Raw genomic sequence first — 25,163 nt, forward strand, 5'->3', positions numbered from 1 at the left:
CTCACCAGCGTTTTAGTACAATTTTCTCCTAATAAATTAATGCAAGTTTATATGTACGTTTCCCCGGATACAATGCACTTTATATGTTATTTTCACCAACAGATTCATTTACATACACACTTTACTGATGCTTATGCATTTTTGTAGACTTTATTTGGCTGGTGGACTGCATTGCAAAATTTGGACAAGTGCAGATTTTGACGGATGGCTGTATTTCAGTTCTCGTATTATTTTGGAAAGTGTGACTTGGGTAGGTTTGCCTTAAAATGTGAACTGTATCAAATATGTCCCACATCCCTAGTCCCAGGGAGGCTAAGTCCGAGATCAAGAGGTCCCTGGTTCAAATCCCCAAGTCCCTGACACTTCAACCACTGCAGTATCTAGTTTGGTCTGAACCATGCCAACATATGGCATCAGTTTATAGTCCTATCATTGAGTATGATCATTTACATTTATTTGAAGGCCATAACTTCAGATTAAAAGACAATACAGGTGCATCTGGGTTTGGAAGTCACAAAGTCAGATGATCCACAGTGTTTGTTCATTCCTTCTCTCTCTCCCTAAAAAAAAGCAAATAAAACAAATTTTAGTTTTGATCACCTACTCGGCATCTCCAGGCTGCTCCCCGAGCCATTCCAGGTGTGGGATTGCAGCAGGTAATTTCCTGCGGCCGTGTTTCGTAGGGAGGACTCTCTGCCTTGGAAGATTATATCTGCTCACCTGGCTCTGGTGGTGACAGAGAGACCCTTTGTTTATTCATTTAGGAGGCAGATTAACCCTAATGAATATGGTTTCCTGGAAATTGATACAGAGGACAATGGGGAACAGAGGACTTCAGGGAGGGGGGAGAGGGCAAATTCCCTTCTCTTTCTTCACTTGTAAATAATGGCCCCCTTTCATAGCAGAGCTTTTAAAATCAGGATGGCACGCAAAATATGTCAACAACACCAAAAAGTTTTCCCCACTTTAAACATCATCCTGGGGTCGGGCAAATTTAATTGAAGCTCGGACCGTTACCATTTGTTTTTATACGGTTAGGATATTTAATTGCCCCTCTCCCTTCCCTCCTTTTTACCAACCCTTGCCATTATTTAAAATAGAGATGTATAAAAGTTTTGACAAAGTACATTAAAAAATAATAATATGCTCATGGTTAATGATCCCCAGTGTGCGTGTGTCTGAGAGAGAGAAACATAAATATACTTGTGTTCTTGTTTTATGACACTTGGGGTTGTTGTTTTTACAGCGTCTGTGACATAAAGACTTTTTATTGGGGATGGAAGGCCTTGGATTCTACATGGAAGCCATGTGTGTCTTTCCTTGGTAAATACCTTAGACTTTTATGCTTCCTTGCCCATGAGAAGCACAGAACACGTTAAATAAAGACTGTGCATTTGTGGGCTCCTGTTGTGCTGGGTGCAAATAACTCTCCATTAGAGCTGTTCCCTTAGAAATGCTGGTATCCCTTTGACATTACACTAGTAAAGGCGATGAAATTAAGAAGGGCCTTCTTGATCAGGCCAGTGGCCCATCTAGTCCAGCATCCCGCAGCCCACCAGACGCCCCAGTGGGAAGTCCACCATCAGGACCTGAGCACAAGAGCACTCTGCTCTCATGCAGTTTCCAGCAACTGTTACTCACAAGCATACTGCCTCCCACTGTGGAGGCAGCACATAGTCATCGAGGGTAGTAGCCATTGGTGGCCTTATCCTTCAGCAGATATGCAACAGGGACTTTCTTGAGGAGACCAAGCTCCCATCAAGAGATTGTCTACCGCAGGAAGCAGCCGCGAAGTCTCCTTGTTGGCCAAGGACCTTTTTATAAGAGTCCCACTCTGGATATTGCTGGGTGTGGATGAGACCCACTCCATACTGTATATTATTGTCAGGAGGCACTCTTGCTGGTCCAGCCAGTTTCCCTCCAGCTCCCTCGTTTTGGTTGGAACTTGGTGGTGCTGACAAGTGGACACTGGTCCTGGCTCAGGATCCACTATGACCTTGTGTCCCGTGACATGGCCACCACCAGGAGGGTCGTTGTAAAGCCCAATCTGGTCCCACTTCTTAACACAAGGGATCTGGATCAGTTGCATTACATACTATCATTCCTTGATGTGGCCCATGCACTGTAAAATTATGGCACTCTCCTAGTAGTGAACATAAAGCGTGCATTGGAAGCCATTGCACTGCCCATCCTTGACACACAGTGCGACTGAAAATGCCATGTATGTTACTAGTTTAATCCCCGGCGACCAACCAGAAAACCAGGCATTGACATGAGCAGAATTATTGTCTCCGTTATACTGAAGAAGGGAACATTTTCTCACATTTTTCTGTGAACGGAACATGAGACACATTATTCCCAAGGCTTGGATGTGTAGCCACAGATGTGAGACCCTCTTTAACTTGCAACCAAACTTTTCCAGATCTTATCACAATAATTTATTCCTTTGCTCCCTGAAGACAAAGTGTGTTTGTGGGGGGAGGAACCTCCTTCACTCTGCCTTCTTTCACATAACTTTATACATTGGAGGCTTTCTTTTTCGTGTGTTGCAGGATATGTGATGGAGGTGGAACACTGTTGGCTTTAGCCTGCTGGCTTTTCTAGTTAAAACTATAGCGTCTCAGGCAGCAATCGAAAAAACAGAATTTATCTTTCGGCAGGGAGGGCGGAAAACTGTGAAAGTTCGTCTTGTCTCCGAATGCATGTATGCGCAATAGCTAAAGCTTCCAGGGGAGAGGCAGCATCTGCTGTGTTTCATAGATAGCAGTATATCCAAAATCCATTTGTTTGCTTTATAGTGGAGATTGTTCTATCTTGTGTTTATCTAACCCCTTAGCCAAACCAAGGGTAGCCAAAATACTTCCGCAGGCGTGAATAGTTCCTCTGGCGAAACCTCCTGACTTCTGCTTGGTCCAACTGTTTGGCACAGGGTTGAGCGCCTCATGTTCTAGTGGTCGTAAAAAAGAGTATGTGCCAAGGAGGCTTTTAAAACTCACGTCAGGTAGGCGGGTTTGCCCCCATGTCTTTGGTTAAAAATAGCTGAAGTGAGAGTCAGATTGTGGGATTGGGTGCTCCTGAAATGTTTAGTTAAGATCGCAGGCCTGCTTTGGGGCGCCTTTCTCAGAGTGTCTGGCTGTCTACACTCAGGCACAACCACCCAGTAGTCCCACAATGATGTCTTGAAGCAGCTCATGGGAAGCTGTCTGACACCAAGTCAGATGATTGCTCCACCTAGCTCAGAACTGTCTGCAGTGATTGGCAGTAGCTCTCCAAGATTTCAGGCAAGGGGTCTTTCCCAAATCTAGCTGGGGATGTCAGGGATTGAATGTGGATTGCATGCAAAGGAGATGCTCTCCCACTGAGTTATGGGCCGTCGCCACCCATAGAGAATCAGGCCTCTTGGTGTGGAAGCCACGGTCAGGACATCTGAATGATTGCCTAGTGTTGGGTCTGAGCCTAACAAACTACCAGGAGCTATGTGTCTTCAGCATCAGACCCTGGGAAACATGAGTGTACAGCATCAGACCCTGTGATTGGTAGGTCCTTTGGGGCCTCTGGATTGACCAGCTCTGGTATTGATATTGGAAGCCAGGCTGTCTTCTTTTGCCTGACCAGCAAAGCACACCCAACCTTCCTTCTGAACTCCAAAACTCCTGCTTCCACCTTAGTTCCAAAGCTGCTTCTAGCAAGTGATCACCGTGACTTTGGAAATGTTAGCCAGTAATGCCAGTAAGCTGCAGTGACTTTGGTGTCAGGAGGGTGTCTCCTGCCCCCATCCTGAGCTCCCTGAACATACCGCTGTTATTCACTTCAACAAAACAGCTTTTAAGCATTCCCTTTTAGAAAGAGGCAGAAATTCTGGCATCATCTTCTGGTTTTGACTCTAAGAACGTTCCAGCTTTGTTTGACCAGCACTAGCAGTGTGGCCTGTTAAGTATTTGCAACATCTTCAAACTCTTGTTTTCTTTGCTTTGGCTTTTTATGTGAGGCATTTAGTTGCATTTTGCTAACATATTTCACAGGAGAGGGTGGGTAGTAAGCCCCGCCCCCTGCCCCAGGATCAGGTTTGGCCAGATAACAGAGAATCAGTGTAATCAATAAATAGCACTGTTTTATGGATAGTGTCCTGAGACCCTACAGGCCTGAGCCAGCTGCTCAGTGGTGTCAAAATAAAATTATTTTAAAATGTTCTGGAGTTGCTGATCATCCTTTCTATGGCTCATTCATTTTTGAGGGCAGTGTGGGCTATACCTCTCTCTCTCTCTCTCTCTCTGTTCAATTTTCTTCTCCTTTAAAGCAAACCCAAAAGACAACAGTGATTATACGATTTTGTATTTTAAGTATTTTCATAATCCAACATAAATTGGCCCACCCAAGGATTATGTCTGTCTTCTAAAGATGTGTTTATATAGTCCTTGGGTGAAAGATTGCAGAAGCCGAACCACTAGTTTGGAAAGCTGAGCCAGACCAGGAAAAAATCAGCATACAATTTGGCACTTATGGAGACTAAATGATTTCCTTTTTAGCTGCTGATTTCTACTGGGAAATGTATCCTTGGACTGAAAATTACATCCGGAAAAATGTTTATGTAGTCTTTTTTTTTTTTTTTTCAAATGACTGATTATTCTTCTAACCTTTAACACGCACTGTGTATAATTTTGTCCCCTCGTTAACTCTTTCCCAGCCTGGGCATTTAGCTGTTTACTTAGGGAGGGAAACACAGCTAGTGAAAAATTGGCTTTTCCATTTCTTTATTTTTCTTTGAATATAGCATTTCCGTTCTGCTTATCTGCTCCAGACCCTTCCTGTTAACTTGCTTCTTGGAAGTAGAAATCTTATTGCGATAAGAGTAGACTAAACTCAGCTCCACAGAAGTCCCCGAGTATGAGGCGCAGCAGGCACAGACCTTTCCACATCCTCTAGACCAGGGATGGGGAACTTTTTCCAACCCAGGGGCCGCATTTCTGCCCCCATCATTCTGCCCGCACACTGAGGTCCAGCTCTGAGGGCCTTCTGGCGGTTCCCTCACTGCAAGAAGCAAAGCTACAGGGAATCAGGCAGAGGGCCTTCTTGGTAGTGGCACCCGGCCTGTAAAACGCCCTCCCATCAGATGTCAAAGAGATAAACAGCTACCTGACATTTAGAAGACATCTGAAGGCAGACCTCTTTAGGGAAGTTTTTAATGTGTAACATTTTAATGTATTTTTAATCTTTGTTGGAAGCCGCCAAGAGTGGTTGGGGAAACCCAGCCAGATGGGTGGGGTACAAATGATAAATTATTATTATTATTATTATTATTATTATTATTTTCTTAATGGGGAGCCTTCTGGGGGCCACATCCCCATGGTGGGCATGGCCAGAGGCAAAGATGGGCAGAGCAATGGCTGGGACTTTGCACAGTAGGCAACATCTCAGCCACACAAAACTTAGAAGTGTCTACATGCACACAAACACATCTTTTGATCCTCTACCAAAGCAAGTGAGGGGCATTAGCACAGCTCATGGGCACATCCCCACAGGGGGAACACTCAAGGCTGTAGAGCAGAGCTGGGGAGGGATGATGGCAAGGCAGAGAGGCCCAGTGGGCTTCATTTGGCCCCCAGGCCTGAGGTTCTCCACCCCTCCTCTGGACCAGTTCACTTTACCTTATAGTTCAGTGTTTCCCAACCTTGGGCCTCCAGATGTTTTTGGCCTACAACTCCCATCATCCCTAGCTAGCAAGACCAGTGGTCAGGGATGATGGGAATTGTAGTTCAAAAACAGCTGGAGGCCCAAGGTTGGGAAACACTGTTATAGTTAACCATGGGGCCTACTTTTTATTTGGTACCAAGCATATGTCTTCTTTTTCCAGCCTTCCCCTTTCTCTTGAAATATTTCTGGGACGTGCTCTAGAGTTCCTAGACAGTGTGCTTGATACATTGGCAAGGCCAGTTGTTGCCCCAAGTACATGGGAATGTAGCTATACTTAGTAGCCTTGCGGCTGCAGAGGTAGAGAGAATTATGCTCTGGTCTTTGCCATTGGGCAGAGGACCAAGGGCACTGGTCCTCTGCTTCCCAGACATCATGGAAGGAGAAGGCCAACTTGGAACACATTTATAGCTGCCACATTGCCACTAGAATGCAATCAGTTAAAAGTTGTCCTAAAACACGGCTGGGAGGATTTTCCCACAATCTTTATGCTGTAAGGCCTTTCCCATTGCATTTATTTTTATTTATTCTTAAAGATTTATACACCATTCACATTATAATATACCAGAGTGGTGTACAGGAAAAAGAGAGAGAGTATAAAATGTATGATAAGGGCATCTTGCTGGCCACTATGAGAACAGGATCCTCAGCCAAATGGGCCATTGGCCGTCTTTCATTCTTAATATACACCATATGTAATGCATTAAAAACAACAGTGCACTAGAAGTTGATCAGTGGGGTATAATTAAACATTTCCACTCAAAAAATGCTTGGGTGTGCATCTCAAAGAGTAGATAGTTGATTGCTCGGATGGACAGGGCAGCTGCTTTGTGGGACATGCAGGTGCGGCGTCCTGCAACAGTGCGGCTCCCCACATGGGGCAGGTGCACACAGATCCACAGGTTCTTCGTTCTATCTCTGACCCCTAGAAGGAGTACCTGGCCAGATCCAAATGTGCTGCCAGCCCAGAAGGGAGAGGACAAGGATGCAGTGGACCCTCCCTTCTGAGTTTACCTGCAGGGCAGCAAGGTGCCCCACACCAGGTGCATTTTCTCATGTACTATTTGGCAGCATTTTGCTGAAGAAAATCAGATTGGCTTCTCTTGAAGTTGGGGGTAGATCATTATGCCAGTCTATAAGCAAACCGAGGTATGATTTTATGTGTTTTCTACACAGACTAGTCCATTTTGAAGAGTACATGGCACCCTTCCTTCTCCCCCCCACCCCGTATAATTAGGAATGAGCAAAACTGTCACTCTTGGTTTCTCTCAGTTTCTCATCTTTCCACACTTAAGTTCAGCTCTCTCCACATTTCCACATCAGTTTGTGATTAAAAAGCATTTTGCCCCAGATATTTCCTAACATACACATTTTTGGGATGCAATTTTTCCTTATGTCAGTCCCCCCCCCCCCCATATCAGTTTCCCCTAATGTGATGCATTTTTGTATGTTATCTTCACAGATAGGTGCCTTTCTATGCATGCTTTACCTTAGTATATGCAGTTTTGCACACATGACTTGGCTGGCGAACTGCGCTTCAAAATTCAAAGGGCAGCTGTGTTTTGGTCTGTGTATCGTTCCAAGCAGTGTGAAGTAGGTAGGTCCACCTTCAGATGCAAACCGGACTGAATTTCTCCCGCATCCCTAGCGGTAATGACAACCTTCAGTCCTTCTCAGACCCTTGACTGTTCAAGATCCTTTAACCGGCTCATGATGGATTGGAATTTGGCAGAGGACCGGGAAAACTTTTCCGTTTGATTCCTCTCTTCTAAATAGTTTGACAGCTGTGTAAAATCCCCCAGACCTTATGAGTAACTGGTAATTGGTTTGGGTTTCTTTTCTTTTTCTTTTCATTCTTTCTTTCTCTCTTTCCCCCCTTCCCCTTTAACATGGAACCCAACAGAGTCTCTGGTGGAAACCGTTGACCTCCTTTGTGCTGTTTCTTTTACCGTCTCGTCAAACATCTGGAAATCGGCGTGTTTGCTAACCGTTTCTCGACATGATTTTGCATTTACATCATGCCACTATCTGGTAAAAGTTTTCTCTTTGGTGGGGGGAGAAACGGAGCCTAGGAAAGTTGTGGCGGCGGGGGGGGGGGGATGAGCCAGGAGAATGGGGAGGGGGAAACACCCAGCAACTTCTGGGGCTGTCAGAAGGTCAAGTGTTGATGGCTGATACGGCCTGTGCTTTTGCTAAACATATGTTTAGCTCAGAAAATCTGAAGCGGTTCCCAAAAATTTGGTAACCATTAGAGTACTTCCGAAGTCAGTTCCGGATATCAAGCCTAAGGTGGAAAGGGGGGAAGGAGGAGGGGAGGGGAAAGGGGGATGGAGCCGGTCTGAATTTCCATGAAAAGGATTTTGAAGTCTGGCAGCCGACGCATCTGAGGAGCGGCTCACGCAAGGCTGAGCAAGTCAGGAAGTGCTTCGGGAAGGGCTGTTTGGACAGGGGATCGGCAGCTCAGGCCTCGAGCTGTGAACTTTTCATGCATCCGAGGCCAGATAGCGCCGGACAAGCCACCGGAGGGCATAGGAAGGAGGAGAGGAAATTAAAGGATCATTTAAGTGGAGCAGGACCAGACAAATGGTTACGCGGCCATTTTTTCTCTTCCCCATCTCTGCGTAAAGGAATGTTGCAAAATACGGGCTTCTTTGAAGTGAAGGCGCATAATTGTCACAGAGGCTGCGGAGTTTTTCGTCCTCTTTTTCTTACATTCCACCTTGATTACAAAACCACCTGCTCCGGCAGCTTTTTATAAACCCTCTTCTGCATCAAATACTCTCGCTGTGGAACGTATGTGCTACAGCCCAAGCAAACTGTCTCAGATACTGTATATTTATGGGGCTGATCATTTTTAATCTAATGTTCCCTGCTTAAGTGAACACACTTGAAATGAGAAGGACTCAATCATGTGCTTTTAAAGTGAGGAGGGGGCATATGATAAATAATGGTTAACTGGGGGCCAAACTAGACATTGGGTGGCATTTAGCTGAGGCTTACTCAGAGTAGGTCCATTGAAATGAATGGGCCTAACTTAGTCATGTTCATTAAGTTTGATGGGTCTACTCTGTGTAATACTGAGTTGAATACCACCCCATGCATTTAAGTACAGTGGTACCTTGGGTTACATACGCTTCAGGTTACATAAGCTTCAGGTTACAGACTTCGCTAACCCAGAAATTGTACCTCGGGTTAAGAACTTTGCTTCAGGATGAGAACAGAAATCACGTGGCGGCGCAGCAGCAGCAGGAGGAGACCCCATTAGCTAAAGTGGTGCTTCAGGTTAAGAACGGACGCCCGGAACGAATTAAGTACTTAACCCGAGGTACCACTGTACATGATACCATCCCCACCACCCTGCCCCAAAAAAAAATTCCCCAAAAAGAAAAGCAATTTAACAAAGGACCAACACGTAAAGGGGGAACAGAATAAGAATGTCTAACATATAAAACGGTATAATGGTGGAATTCAGTAATAACAGGGTCATATGGTCAGGGAAAACTTGCACAAAAAAGATATGTATTTACAAGTTATCTGAAGCAACTGTATGGCAAAAGGGAGGGCATTCCATAGTGTGGGGCCCATAGTGCAAAATGTCCATTTGGGGGTGGTTGAGTCACTACTGCAATATTTTGTCGGCTGTGGTATCATGAATGAATTTTCTTCAGAAGGACTAAGTGATCTTACAGGTCTGTAGAGGGGTAGGCGGTCTTTCAGGTAACCTGGTCCCGAGTTGTTCAAGGCTTTATAATTTAGTAACAAGACTTTGCAGCCAGTGGGCCCAGAATGGAATCTGGCAGCTCAGTGGGAATTGCAAAGTGGGATTAGGACCAGGGTGGAATGTGGCAAATCATGGTCAGGACCAAGGTGGAATGGAGCGGGCCAGGGGCTTAGCTAGAATATAAGCTGGTGTGTTGCATGGGGGAAGCCCCCAGAATGTATTGGGCCGAAGACTGGCAGGATAAGGAGCTGGCTGGCGTTTTACACCCTTCCTTGTTCCTGGTAGGCCATGGTTTTAGTGGGTCGGTCCCAGTTAAATGTTACTATTTTGGTTTATTACCTGCCCTTCCCCCTAAGGTCCAAGGCAGGGTTACAACAATTAAAAATACAACATTCAAAAAAACCTGTAATCACTGAAAAGGGGTGGGTCCTAAAAATAGACATCAGAGGTGTCAAAAACCCGGGTAAAGAGGTGCACCTTCAGCATTTGCCAAAATGCTATATAGTGAAATTGCCAGGGACACCTTGGTGGAAAGGGAATTCCACAATTTAGGGTCTGCCTCAGAGAATGCCTTGTCTCAGGCTGCCACTACCCCTGAGCTAAGTGTGATGGAAGCTCCAACGGCTCCGACTGCCAACCTGGGAGGGTCTGCAGGAAAGGAAGGCAGTCTTTCAGATATTGGGGGCCTGAGTCATTTAGGACTTTAAACACTGACACAGGCGCCTTGAATTGTGCCCGGAAGCCAACTGGAAACCCTGCCACGTTCTCAGCTTAACAGAAACCCAAATGCAAACTTCTCTGGTGGAAGTGCCGTACTCTACCAACTGCCTCGCGGCATCTCCCCCCTGCTGCGCTGCAAAGCGTGAGCTGCTTTTAAATAATTTCTGAGTCTGTGAGCCCCAATCGGCCCAGAAGACAGTGATGGTCAAGCGGTTCCTTCTGCCCAGCGAAGAAGGCCTTCCTTGGGGCCCCGCGAAGCCTCTGGGTTTCCTCCCAGCTTTCCGTGTTCTACACTTTTCGCTGTTGTTCTTTCCCGGAGAGTGCTGATTAGTGACTTGCGGTGGGAGAAGCTGATTTATCGTGGCCGAGAGCCACCCCTTGGGGGCCGGGCAGAAACACTCATGAAAGAACCCTGATTAAAAAGAGTGGTAATGAAGACAAATGTTTCAGAGGGAGTGGAGAGCACGCCGGGCCTTGGCGTTCCCAGAACTCTCTCCTCTACGCTTTTGGAGTGCTGGTAATGGAGTGGCCAAAGGAAATATCTCTCCTGTCCACCCCCCCACTTTCTTGTTGTTTATTTCTCATGGCATTGGAAAAATTTTCCTTTTCCTCCTGGGTGTTCTAACTCTCACTTGTTAACTGCTGTTCATGCAGGGTTGCAATTAACCCTTGGCAGACGCTTCCCCCTGTCCCCCCTTTCTCTCTGCTCTTTACATAGAGAAGTGGTGTGTTTTTTTTAATGCCTCAACCCCGCTCAACTATTTTGAAATTCTTTTAACTTGATGGCTTTGTCGGAGTTCTCACGTCGTTAAATGGGACTTTATTTTTCCACGGTCTGTTCACACCAGCCTTGGCATTTTGATAACTATTCCCCCCACATTCTTGGACCTTAAAAAAAAGTTAATAAAAGAACACACAAAAAATATGAAGTATGTGTGCTTGTGTTGGTATAGATAATGTTAGGGGTCGGTGAGAATTCTGTTTTGTCTGCATTTTAAAGTGAACTGATCTAATTCACATTTTGTGAACGTTTTCACAGATCAGAACACAGCTAACTTCTTTGAATTTTGCAATTCTGGTTTGCTTGTTTTTTAAATGTTTGTAAGAATGTGTGTTTTATGAGGAAATATGTACCAAAGTGCATATTTTAGGAGGAACTTCATACAAAAGCATATAAAAATATGTATTTTAGTAAGGAAATGTGCACAAAACATTAGGGCAAGTGGGGGAGGGGGAAATGAATATAATTTAAAAGTGGAGTTTTTGTACTTAAAAAAAAAATCCACAAAAGCAGGATGAAACGGACATGATTGAACACAAGTGGAACCAATATGAAATGGAAATAGGCTGAATGGTTCATTCCTAATGGAAAGGGTCTCGGTTCTTCAGCTTCCTACTCTGTGCTACAGCTGGCTATTGTAGGTATTGGTTGCCGGTAGCCTGCCAGGATGGAAGGAAAATATCTCTGTTCCAGACTCGGTAAATCTCCATATGAAAAAAAAGTTCCATAACTTAAGACTCAGTTTTCTCTTTTGTGTGTGTTTAGGAGGAGGCAAAAGTTATCTTAGGGGAATGTGCAGCGTGAAATTTGTGGGTGGTGGGTGAAAAGGGATGCCCAATTTGGAGAGGCAGCAAAATTCTTCAGACATTTTGTGGTCTGACCTTTGCTTGACCATCATTATTTCTGTCCTCTTAATCTTCCTGATAGACCCTTCTTCTGGAGTCTTCATGGGGAATGGAATCCAGAAATGGCACCTCTCCCAGTCAGATCCAGGCAAGGCAGGTCCATGGGCAGCTTCAGATAAGCCCTGCTTTCTGAGCTGTGGAAAATGTGACCTCAGCAAAGAATCAGCATCATCTGAAGGTTTAAGAAGGCTGGCAGTGTCAGTGAATCTTCACAAACACACACACACACACACACACACACACACACACAGTTTCCAGGAGAGCTGCAAACAAAAAGGGCCTATTTATATAGACTACTTTTGTGTGGCTGTAGAACAGGAGAAGCTACGGGGGGATTATCCACAGAGGCTGAGAAAAGAGCCAGGTCCTCAGCCTGGGAAGTTATAGAAAGGGGACACTGAGGATCTGTGATTTGTTTGAACCTGAGTCCTTCTCAGGACAATTCAGTCATGGAATGCAAGGCTACAGAGATGTGGTTCCCAGGCGGTCACCCATCCAGCTGCTGGCCAGACCCTGACTTCAACAAGGTGATGTGCTTTCAGACCATACCCTTCAGAAAAAATGCATCATCAGGGTGTAGCGTTGTTCAAAGAGGACTACGGGTGGGGGAATGGTAGCCTTGAAGAAGAACATTTTTACCACCCAAGAACGGGGTTGCAAATGGACGTGCGGTTGTTTCTTCTCAGCTTTAACAAAACTAAATCAAGGCATCTCTGTAGAAGTTGGAAGGTTTGCAGGGTGCTTCTGGGTTCAGGAGCCGGAAGGGAGTGAACCCCTGGAAAGGCCAGCTCTTCCTTTGCTGGGTGTCGTGCAGATGCTGGTTTTGGCGGCTCTGCTGAAGTTCTTGTGGGTGTTGGGGAGAGCTCGTTTTCAGGCCGGCGCCATTGCACTCGTCAGAATGCATTATTGTCAGCCACCCACTAATTATCAGGAAATTTATAGCTGCATTAGGTAAATGTCACTTCACTGCAGTGGCCTGGAATAAGAGTGTTTTCTGCTCTGAGTTAGCACCATAGGCACATCACAGTGAGAGTCTCGCCAAGTAAGCTACAGGCTTTATTTATGCACAAGCATATTAGTGTTTGGAGAGAAAGTAGCTAAGAGATGGTGTGTTTGGTTCTTTCTCCTTTTTTGTTGGGGTGGGAAACAGCATTTGAAGACTCAAAGCTGTGCAGTTCTCTGATATGTAGCAGCACCAAATATAAAAGATCTCTTCCTCTTCTTCTTTGGCGATCACTTGTAGCCGAGTAAGAGTAAAAGACCTAAATGCTGACTGGCCCAACAGTTTATATTTTACTGACCTAACTTGGAGAAGAATGCTGTCAGTGGCTACCAGCCATGATGGCCGTGCCCTGATTCCATGGTCAGAGGTGATTATGCTTCTGGATCCCAGTTGCTTGGGAGCCACAGGGCAGAAAGTTCTCTTGTACTCATGTCCTGCTTGACAAGAGGTTTCCCGCAAGCATCTGGTTGGCCACTTTGAGAACAAGATGCTGGACTAGATGGGCCACTGGCCTGATCCCGCAGGCTTTTCTTGCGTTCCTAACCTAGTAAAACTGTCAGAAGACCAAATGCCAGGGTCTGAAAAGACAGCAAATTCCAGATCCGCGCAGGACCCACCATATTCTGCCAGTTTTTAAAGTCAGCAGCCACCCATAAAGTTGTTCTCTGTCTGCCCTTGAGCCCCATTGCCTGTGGAGCACCCAGCAGCCTGCAGAGCGTATAGCAGGGCGGCAAGGGAAGCATGTTGGTGGCTCACACTGTGCCACGCAGGGCCCGTCCTGCATCAGTGCAGGCCATGATACCAGTAAGGTAAAGGTAAAGGGGACCCCTGACCATTAGGTCCAGTCATGACCACTCTGGGGTTGCGGTGCTCATCTCGTTTTACTGGCCGAGGGAGCCGGTGTACAGCTTCTGGGTCATGTGGCCAGCATGACTAAGCGAACCAGAGCAGTGCATGGAAACGCCGTTTACCTTCCCGCCGGAGCGGTCCCTTTTTATCTACTTGCACTTTGACGTGCTTTCGAACTGCTAGATTGGCAGGAGCAGAGACCGAGCAACGGGAGCTCACCCCGTCGCGGGGATTTGAACTGCTGACCTTCTGATCGGCAAGTCCTAGGCTCTGTGGTTTAACCCACAACTTGCTTTAAATGCTGCTAGCTTCTCAGCGGCCACATTGCCCCTACAATGCTGCCCTAGCAGCCTCCTCTGCCCCCTCTGTTAAATGGCACCTGGCACCTTCCCCCTCCGTGCACTCAGCTAGATGCACTGCTGCTCTCCAGGCAGCCATCTTCCACACTGTCACTAAGCTACCGACAATCCATCACATTGTGAGTGGCTCCCCGCCAGCCCATGATACTCTTCTGTGGTCCACTAGGGGGAGGCCGAAATGTTGCATGTAGGTCTGCCCTGAGGGGCCGAGTTTAAAAGTGCTCATTCTTAAATGCTGCCTGGATCTACGGCATGATAAGGAAATAGCCAAATAAACCAGCAGGCTCAGAAAGCAGCCAGTGGATCAGGCTACCTTGCCAAGGCTATGCTGCCCCATGTAGAGAAGACTGGTGGGGCCAACGGGATACTGTACAAGGAAACAGTTTTGTGAGTGGCTTCTGGAAAGACGTAAGCGAGACCAAAAGAGAGAAGCCAGCCTGAGCCTGTCCCTGGGATTCAGCAAGGCAATGCATATGTCCTTACAACAATCAGCATTGAACTCATCTGTGTTTGTAAATTAGTAAACAACCATCCTGTTCTGGCATGAAAGTTTTATACTTCTGCTTTTCTATAAGAAATGGCCTTATACATTATAGTGATATGAATTTATAATAAATAGAAGTCTAAGATGGCTGCTGGGTAGTGCATGATTTAAAACCCCCATTATGCTCTAATATGGGAGAAGCGTTCTGACAAACGCTGACCGAGCAAAAGGTACCTCCTCTCCCCCTCCTCTAAATTTAATCCGATCGGTCACTTTGAAGATGTATTACCCATTTGCTGCAAACAAGAGGCAGACGGAAAATGAGATAATACGGCATAAAATAGCTCTTTCTCATGCAAAATGGATGGTGCTTTATCACAGCAGTTTACTGCTAAACTTTGATCATTCACGGAGAAGTTCTTGGAGCAAAGAGCACAGAAAGCAACTTGCTGCACGATTCCCCTGCTTTTCGCCTATGGTGGTCACTTAGGTCAAGATCCTAAATATGGTACCATCACTCTGAAAGAAGAGATAAGGCTGAGCTCGAGACCCTGGGATCAGGACCTGAGTCAAGCAGAGGATTGAAAAAGTGGCTCAGTTAAAGGCCTCTTGTCCAAAATAACCTTGTTTAAACTGAAATCTTATCTGAACTACAAACAAATGTGTTAAAAGCCTTTGTGGGACCTCTTAACTCTTCAGATATTGCTGGAATTCAGTTCCCACCAGCCTCAGCCAGTGTGCACAATGGTCAAGAATGATGAGAGTTGTAGTCTAGCAGTGCCCAGGGGGCTCCAGGCTCACCAAGCCCTGGACCAGGCTCCAACTGGGGCTGAGGGGAAAGAGGAGCTGAATTCAGTCTCTACTATGGAGCTCAGACAGGTCCCAAGACCAAGGGAAAGGTGGCATTTTAAACACCAGGTATAAACCCAGCCTATCCATAGAAACCTGGCCCATCTGGCTATAGGCAGGGAGTCTCAGGAGCCAGAACTGAAAGAGCTGCTTAGGCACACATAAGGTCCAGTGGGACCTTTGGCTTTTTTATTGAATGGTTGACCTTGTCACACACTGGTTGTTAAACTCCCCTCATTATTATTATTATTTAAAAGGTTTGCCATGCAGTATGGTGGTGGGAGAAGAATATTAAGCCCTTGGGCTTAGTTCTGTGTTTTGGGTGGCCCTGACTGTAGTCTGCAAGTCAAGAGTCTTGATTCGTGTTCTTGCATGTTGTCAGGGGCTCAGGAGCAGAGGCACAGGGAAGATGGTAGATGGAGAGCGAGGGCGAGGAATCAGAGGGCAGTGTAGGAGGAGACAGTGGTCCGAGGGATTCCATAAGCCTCTCCAGCGAATCAGAAGATTCACAGAAGGGAGCGCCAGTGGCCAGGGGTAGGGGGGTCCCAAGGGGAACGCCCCAGGAGCAAGGGGGGAGCAGGGACTCCCAGAGTAGTAGTTGGAGATCAGGACCAGCTTCCCCACCAGAGCAGAGTGGGGGGGGGGAAGGGTCCCAGGCATCGGGACCAGTACTTCCCCCACCAGGGAGAGAAGACGAGGCAGAGCTGACCACGCCTTCCTCGGAGAGTCGTACAACGGAGGGGAGGTCAGATCCGGCCAGAGTCACGGAAGAGGGAAGCAGTGATAGAAGCAGTGTAACGGTTAGGAGAAAGGTCACTGGGTTGGCGCGAGAAGCAAGTTCAAATCTACAGGAGCGCGGGACAGCAGAGAGTGAGGATTGGGAACCGGGTCCTAAAGCACGCCGGAGGCAAGGGGAGGAGCTAAGCGACTCAGCGTCGGAAGAGTCCAGGAAGGGCAATGCCCCAGAGGGCAGGAGGACCCAGAGGAGGAGAGAGCAGCGCAGAAGGTGGAGCAGGGCTAGGATCTTAAACTGGTGCGGAAGGGGAAGTGATTCAGATAGGACTTCGCCGATCTAGAGTCTAGACGTAGGGTTGCACGCTCTGGCTTTAAAATGGAAATTATACTTCAATAAAGACTTTTGTACATAATATCAGCCTGGCGTTGGTCCTCTGTGAGCTGGGACCTAGAGGCAGCCCTGACACATGTGTACATATGTTGTCTGATTTCTGTCACCATTCATATATTAGTTTGCAACTAAAGCGTGCTGCATGCCCCCACTCTTCATTCAACAAACAGGTGGCACCGTTTAGTGGGACCATGCTGGCTAGCCGTGACACAAAGCTGACACACCTCTCTAGCTGCAGACCCCATAAGCTGCATGTTTATATATCAACTTGATTTCTTTTTTACATTCATATCCCTCCTTTCCTCCAAGGAGCTCAAGATAACATGCACACTTCTCCCCCTCCACATTTTATCCCCACAACAATCTTGATAGGTAGGTTAGGCTGAGAGACAGTGACTGGCCCAAGGTCACCTAGTGAGTTTCATGGCTGAATGAGACTTGAACCCTGGTCTCCTGTGTCCTGGTCTAACACACTAACCACTGGGCCACGCTGGTTGAGTTGAATAAACGCAGCTTTATACAGCAGCTGTATAAAGGTAGACACTTCTCCCCATTAAGAATCCCATGCAACTGGGCTTCCTGATCACATGGAAAAGCTACATGCATGAAAAGAGGCCCCACTGGTTGTAGTTGGTAGTATAAATAATGATATAACATAAGAGCATAATACGAATCTGCTGGATCAGGCCAATGACCCATCTAGTCTAGCATCCTATCCTCCCAGCTGCCAACCAGATGCTTGTTGGAAACATCTGGTTGGCTGCTGTGAGAACAGGGTGCTGGGCGAATATGTCTCATATTCTTTTAAAGCCAAACAAGTTGGTTGCCATCACTGCCTCCTGGGGAAGTGAGTTCCACAGTTTAACTATGTTGTGCATGAAGAAGCGCTTTCTTTTTTCTGTCCTGAAGCTTTCAGCGTTCAACTTCATTGGAAACCTATGAGTTCTAGTGTTAAGAGAGGAGAAAAACTTTTCTCCCATCCACTTCCTCCATGCCGTGCATAATTTTATAAACTTTTATCGTGCCGCCTCTTGCTCTTACTGCATCTTGGGAAATGCATAATTATTGCTGTTGTGCTTGTGTCCTGCTTGCCAGCTTCCCAAGAGGCACGTGGTTGGCTGCTGTGAGAACAGGATACTGGGCGAAGTGAGCCTTTGGTCTGGTCTAGCAGGGACCTTTGTATGTTCTGAACGTGGTAATGGGATGATCTAAATGTGACAAATGGGGGGAAGTTTCACTGCCTGTTGTGCAGGTTAGGAGGAGGAATTTATCTCTCATAAAACATGGAGCTCTTCCTTGGGTTTTCTAGTGGTGAAGGAATCACAGGCTCTTGCTTCCAATCTACCCATTGAGTTTTGGACAGTCTGCCTCCTTTCTCTCCATGGGTAACCCAGTGATGACATTATTCATGAACTCTCCGCCTCGCCTGCCTTGTTCTCTTCTGGTCGAGGATGTAACTGGTAATTGGGCCCAGATGCACCGAAGTCCTTTTGGTTGCTCTGTTGTTTTAGCCTAGACGAGTTGAGTTTTTAATACAAGTTTGACCTTGGGTTGAAACATTCTCAAAATGCCATACTTTAATATCAATTTATACACTTTTCTTTTTTTGGTATTAAAGCAGGTCAGATAACTGGAGTCGGGGGAGGAAAGAGACAGAAAGTTAGAAGGCAGGGAGTGTATTAATGAAACGCTTTTGACCCACAGAAAAACAGTGGCTGTCTTCTTATTTTCAAAGCCTCTTTAATAATTTCAGGAACATGCGGGATGAGCGGTTTTTGAGGGACCTCCTCAGAATTGTTGAATGGAAAAACTTAAACGATTATTTGGGCCATGAGGATGGGTGAAAAGAGACAACAGATTTTCCTCCAAACAGTGGTGGGCCCCGCCATTGCAAGCTGAATTAAGCCATTGTAGTCATCTAGGCCAGCCTTGTTCAGCTCATGGGTGGGGAACCTGAGGCCTGGAGGCTAAATGCAGCCCTCCAGGCCTCTTGGTCTGGCCCTTGGCACTGTCTTCCTAGGCCACACACCTCTCTCTATGACCCTGACTGGTCCCCTCCTTGAGTGTTCTTGCTTGGCTGGAGTGAGGCCTTGCACTCTGTTAATGCTTCGTGCTTGCCTGGACGGAGGACAGAGAGGGGTGTGCACGAGTGTATGCAGAAACTTGGGGGTGCAAAGATGTTGACAAACTGCTGAAAACAGGAGCCACTCTTCAACGCTCATGGAAAAGGATGCAAATCAGGTTCAGCTCATTTTTGGATCGGCCCCTAAGAGCATGATGCAAGAAATTGCTTTTAGAGCAAGTCGCAGAGAATAAGGTGGCCTTTCCTGCTGTCTCCAAGCCCTCCCCCCTGTTCACACGCACACATGCTGATGTCCTGGCTGCTTAAAACCTGTTTAGCTTTGGGCTGTGCAGACCAAAACTATAGAGAGCGAGAAATCAAAAGTCTTTCTTATCAGAAATGTTCACTCTCGGTCTAACAACTGTTAGGCCAAGATAACAACTCCAGGCCAGCTGTCAAATGTTTACCATTATCGTAACCCTCCCCAGGGTAAGATGCAACTTTGGCTCTCTTCACCGGCAGTAATTTAATTTTTCCTTCATCCTGACTCGGAAATGGCAGCAGTTTTGTTGCTGCTGCTGTTGCTGCCGCTGTTGTTTTTTGTTGTTGTTTTTCAAAAGCTTCCTCTCCTTTTTTTCCTGATGGCTGAAATTTTCCTTGTGAAAAACGATTTCCACCAGTCTTGATTCCTCCTTGCTTCTGCAGTCTTCACCTTTTTAACTGACGGCTCTGTAGCTCGTCACCAGCTATGCAAACTGACAGTTCACTTCCTGGGGCGGCAGCAGCGCCTCTGGCCTGCAGAAAGGAGCAGCCTGACCAAATTTACGCTTGCGAGATCTCTTAATTCACAAAAGCATTTGCTCTAGTTCCTGTTTTCTGCTGCAGGGGCTGTTGCGGGGGTGCGTCTGTGTAGGGGGGCGGAGGGGGAGAGAAGTAGCAAGAGACTGTTCGGAGGAGAAAGGAGCCTCTCTTAACACTCTACTGAGTACACAATCTTTGTAGATGAAAAACAGAAGGGGAAGGACATTTCAAGCCATCTTGCTGATGTAAGCAGCGGTTCATTGAACTGTACAGCTTACCACCAGACCCTTTTGCCGCTTGGACGTGCTAATTTCGGGTCCATCCACCCTGTCCCCGCTCTTCTGCCATCGTCCCTTACTCTTTTTGTTACCTATTTGTCTTAAATCTGGAACTGTTTTGCCAGACCGTGAATGGAGAAGCCGCTTAAGCATTGCCAAAAGAAGCGGAAACGCATAATGGAAAAAAGAGGATGAAAGGGGGGCATCAGTTGGCATAAAAATTTGCTTATGTTAATGTACAGATATAGGTGCAAATTTAGAAAGGATCGCTGGTGCTTAACCAAAAGTATTGTTACGCACCCAATTTCCAAGCAGTGAAAGATTTCTGGGATTCCTGCACTTTGCCCTGGGTTCAGTTTTCTTGGAATGAAGATCAGCAGAGACTGTGGTGTCTTTAGTATATGTGCTTATATTTACAAATATATACAACCTGAGCGTGGAGGGGTGGAGCCTAGATGGAGGGACTCCTTAGTCATAACTTTAGATCCAGCGAGAAGCAAGGCACATCTCTGTCTCCAGATTTCAGCTCTGGCCTACTGTCCTCCTACATAGCAGCTAGGTGAGGAGGGTCTGAGAAGGGCACAGAGCCACCAATCTGGTTCTGCTAAATCATGACCATTGACTAGCCAGCCAAAGTCATTACCTTGGCAGAGGAACTGGTTTAGCAAGCTTCTGTGTATGCATTCTACCTTCACAGATATAGGACTGCAGGTTCAGGAAGGGAACCCAATGTTCCATCCAGACTGACCCCTCCTTAAAAGCCTCATAACAGTATCATAGATCCCTCCGTATAAGAGGAAAATGTGGCATAATCTTTTAGAGTAATCAAGTGAAACCTTGTTATACAGCATGGCAAAAGTTTGTTATTTTCTCAGGACAAGTCATTTGTTTTTTGTAACAATTGTTTCCTCAAAATGTATCTTCTGCTCCATGAAAAATAAATAAAAACATCATTTTTAAAAAGGGAGACCCTCCCCATGTCTCTCTCTCTCTCTCACTCTGTCTCTCTCTCACACGCAGTTCTCTCCCTCAGTTCACTCTAATTGGTGGCTCTCCAGCTTAGCTCTTGGCCACGTCACACTTTGCACGTCAGAAAATGATTTTCCTAATGCCGGCATCACCTTCAGGCCCGGCCCAGACCAGGGAGCATCCTGGACATGAACAGTCACCTGCCAGATGCTTAACATTCCCTTCACCGCCTCCTCTGCTTCTACCATCTTGTTGTTCTACTATCTTGTTGAGATTCCTGAATCACAGACGTTTGGACTAGACCAGTGTTTCCCAACCTTGGGCCTCCAGCTGTTTTTGGACTACAACTCCCATCATCCCTAGCTAGCAAGACCAGTGGTCAGGGATGATGGGAACTGTAGTTCAAAAACAGCTGGAGGCCCAAGGTTGGGAAACACTGGACTAGACAACCCTCTGGGTCCCTTCTAAGTCTACAATTCCATGTTTCTTTGATACCATCAGAAATAGGCAGACTGAAAAGTACATTTGTCCTTTGCAGGCCACCATACACAACTGGGGAGTGGCATGCTGTGGAGGCATTCCATTTTTATGTAAGGTGGAAGTTGCAGTCTCCCCTACAGCACAGCTGCTATGATCAGAGATGCGTCTGGAGTAGAAACATATGTGCTGTTTCCACATCCGCCCTCCATGTGCATTGGTTATGTGTGGCGGAGGAAACAGGGCTGGTCCACACGCCCTCTAGCCCTACCCCCAGATGCCCATGCATTTTGCAGAGTCTCAGGAAGAATAGCCTATGCAGAACCAGCTGTATGTGCATAAGCTTTACATACAATCTGGATGCATGTGTGGACCTAAACCCTGCACCGAACCTCCAAACCTTTCCAGGAACTGGTATTCAAATGCATTGCTCCCTCTGACCACGGAGGCCGAGCATAGTCATTGTGGCTAGTAGCCATTGATCGCCTTCTCTTCCATGAATTTGTCCAATCCCTTTTTAAAGCCATCCGCATTGGTGATCACCACTGCCTCCTGTAGGGGTGAGTTCTATAATTTAACTATGCACTCCGTGAAGAACCATTCTATTTTATTTGCCTGGATCTTCCAACGTTCAGCTTCCAACCAAATACCACTCTCAGTGTGGATTGGTTGTCCCTGTTGTTTCACTGCTGGGTGCAAAGTCTGTGTCATCTTTAAAAGTTACAGATAGGTAGCCGTGTTGGTCTGCCATAGTCAAAACAAAACAAATTCCTTCCAGTAGCACCTTAAAGACCAACTAAGTCAGTTCTTGGTATGAGCTTTCGTGTGCATGCACACTTCTTCAGATACACTGAAACAGAAGTTTCCAGACCCTTCTATATAGTGAGAAGGTGGGGAGGGGTATTACTCAGAAGGGTGGTGGGAATGGGTGATTGGCAGATAGCTGTGATGAGCCTGTTGACGACTCTTAACGACTGCAATAGGTCTTACAGGAAAAAGCAAGGGGTGAAAAGGTGAAAAATGGCTTTGTCATGTATAATGAGATAAGAATCCAAGGTCTTTGTTCAGACCAGGTTTCTCCATGGTTTTGAGTTTGGTGATAAGTTGTAATTCAGCAGCTTCTCTTTCCAGTCTATTTCTGAAATTTCTTTGTAGTAAAACAGCTACTTTGAGATCTTGTATAGAATGTCCTGGGAGATTGAAATGTTCTCCTACTGGTTTCTCTGTCTTGTGATTCCTGATGTCCGATTTATGTCCTGCAATAAACCCAGATGCCAACTTTGCTGCCACATACACCCGGACAACACCATTACTGGCCCCAACAACATCACACATACCATCTCGGGACTATTTAATTGCTCATCGTCTAACATTGTGTATGCCATAAAATGCCAACAGTGTCCCTTCAGCTCTCTATATTGGACAAACAGGCCAGACCTTACGCCAAAGAATAAACGGACATAAATCGGACATCAGGAATCACAAGACAGAGAAACCAGTAGGAGAACATTTCAGTCTCCCAGGACATTCTATACAAGATCTCAAAGTAGCTGTTTTACTACAAAGGAATTTCAGAAATAGACTGGAAAGAGAAGCTGCTGAATTACAACTTATCACCAAACTTAAAACCATGGAGAAACCTGGTCTGAACAAAGACCTTGGATTCTTATCTCATTATACATGACAAAGCCATTTTTCACCTTTTCACCCCTTGCTTTTTCCTGTAAGACCTATTGCAGTCGTTAAGAGTCGTCAACAGGCTCATCACAGCTATCTGCCAATCACCCATTCCCACCACCCTTCTGAGTAATACCCCTCCCCACCTTCTCACTATATAGAAGGGTCTGGAAACTTCTGTTTCAGTGTATCTGAAGAAGTGTGCATGCACACGAAAGCTCATACCAAGAACTGACTTAGTTGGTCTTTAAGGTGCTACTGGAAGGAATTTGTTTTGTTTCATCTTTAAAAGGTTTGCAATGGGAGTTGGTAGGTCTCTCTCTCTTTCTCTCTCTCTCTCTCTTTCTCTCTCTCTCTCACACACACACACACAGGCCTTCTACTTGTTTGCTTTAATTTTACATGATTTTTTATTTATTTATCAAGAGCCTTTACATGATTTGGAGAACCATATGAGAGATTTGCAGGGGGAGGGTGGGTTTCAGATGTATCAGATGGTTGGATTCCAGCAAACACAGGGATTTCTGGACAAGTTGAAGAGAACGCATGTTCAAGGAGTAGAAAATGAAAGAGAGCACCGCCATTTTGTGTTCGTCCCATCCTACTTCTCGTTCCAAGGGCTGGAGTGGGGGGTGGGGAGCAGGAGCAGTTCCTGGGGTATTTGTCTTCCTGGTGAATTCACGCAAAAATATAGCCACAATTCTTTTATCAGCCTGCATTTTCTCTGCCTCTCTCTCATATTCATATATAAGAAGGATAAAGGTGTTTGATGGAAAATCCGAAAGGAATCTCTGGTTAGCTCGAGGAGGTTAAACTCAACAGTTGTTTCCCTTTGAAGTGGCTGGCCATGAGGTTAATTGCCAAAAGTGCTTGTGGAAAAGGTGGTAGCAATTTAACAAGACTGTACAGCTTGCAGCCGCTCAGATCAATATCAGGTGTTTGCATATTTTTTAATGGGAGAAAGAGGGCCAACCACCACCCCCTTGCTCCAAACCCCTTCGCAGAATGAGAAACAGGGGCAGGGCTGGCCTGGGGCGGGGAGGGGGCAGGGAAGCCCAAATAAGCAGCCAATAATTCTTTGTTTGCTTAGCCAATCATCCTGTAATTGGCCACAAAGTTCATAGGAACCTATTGATTGGCCCAAATGATTGCTTACTGCTTCTGTGTTTTAATTTTTAATTTTTTCTGTTTTGCTGTATGCTACTCCTACAGAAGAAAAGGCAATTACTGGAGCCTCTCTCCCTCTCCCTTCTGATCTTCCAACTTCCCCAGCTCTGATTTATGAATCTGAGTAAATAAAAACAGCCCCCAAATAGGAGTTTAAAGCTCAGTGGCACTTCCTGCATCTTTGCCACTGGCAGTTGGGCCCTGCCCTCTCTCACTCAGAACGTTCTGTTTCACTGCTTCTAAATAAGTTCGCTGAAATTACTCGCCTACGAGCCAGGTTGCTAGCTGACATGCCTGTGCGCACCAATGCAAAAACAAAACAAAACACCCACCTCAAAGCAAAACCTTACCTTGCTGACATGTAGGTGACTCTTATTTGGTTATAGGCAAGTAAGTGGCTCTTGACCAGACTGGATAAAGAAGTTTGTCCAGATCAGTGGATCCGTTTTGGAGCTGCTAGGAGAAACGGATCCCATAGATGTGGGTGCAATCCTGGCACGCAATCTGTGTCCACGGCCAAAGGGCTGGTGCAGAACACCTTTATCTGCTTTTTGATTGGGTGGGAAATGCAAAGAAACATTGGCAACACCCCGCAGTCTGCAAGCCTAGAGACGCAGGGCTGCCAGGTCTCATGAGGGTCGGGAAAGAGATCTTGGGAGCTAAGGTTGGCTAGTCAGGGTGGAGCCTAACGGCGCTTTCAAGGAGGTGGAGGTGGCATCTTGTGAGGCAGGAGAAACTGCATGCCCGTGCCCGATGCCTCAACCTGATTGTCATAGGTGTGGAGCTAGGAGGGAAAGCTTTCAAACTAGGCAGAAAATATCCTCCCTGCTGGTCCTTGGTTTGTTGTGATAGGATGGCGAAGCACTTTAGTCAGACTTAACTGCACAAAAGCATGTGCTTCAGGGTGACAGCCTGAAGAGACTCCTCTGCTCTTTTTTCAAGCACAGCTTCCACCAGGCCCCTAGCTGAGGCCAGAGAGAACCTGAGAAACTTTTCAGTGCTACACCCTCCCCCCCCCCAAATCTCTTTCATACAGTATTTCTGTTAGCCAGCCCGAAATGGCTTTTACTGATACTTTGCCACCACAGCACTTAACTGCAATCCTTTTCCTGGTCCCTCCTTCTAAACCACAGTTCCTTCCATGCTGTTAAAAGGGGGGGAGGAATTGGCATTATTTATATCCATTTAACAGATTTAAGTGACTTTGGTTTCCAAGCGGTAATTGAAAGAGAAATAATTTTTAATAT

At 46.2% G+C, this 25,163-nt stretch overlaps 1 protein-coding gene and 1 long non-coding RNA gene across 5 annotated transcripts in view; one reads left to right on the plus strand and one right to left on the minus strand.

The window, feature by feature from the left end:
* The window catches only part of BCAS3 (BCAS3 microtubule associated cell migration factor), a 460,752-nt gene that overhangs the window by 263,045 nt on the left and 172,544 nt on the right, over positions 1–25,163 (plus strand). The window lies entirely within an intron of this gene.
* LOC309331808 lies at positions 132–24,762 on the minus strand. Its single transcript, XR_014151978.1, has 2 exons — positions 24,267–24,762; positions 132–560 (listed from the first exon to the last, which is right to left on the minus strand). It is a non-coding gene; the product is annotated as an uncharacterized lncRNA (long non-coding RNA).

This window comes from Podarcis erhardii (genome assembly GCF_964252035.2).
Source record: "Podarcis erhardii genome assembly, chromosome: 16".
In the NCBI taxonomy this organism is placed as follows: Eukaryota; Metazoa; Chordata; class Lepidosauria; order Squamata; family Lacertidae; genus Podarcis; species Podarcis erhardii.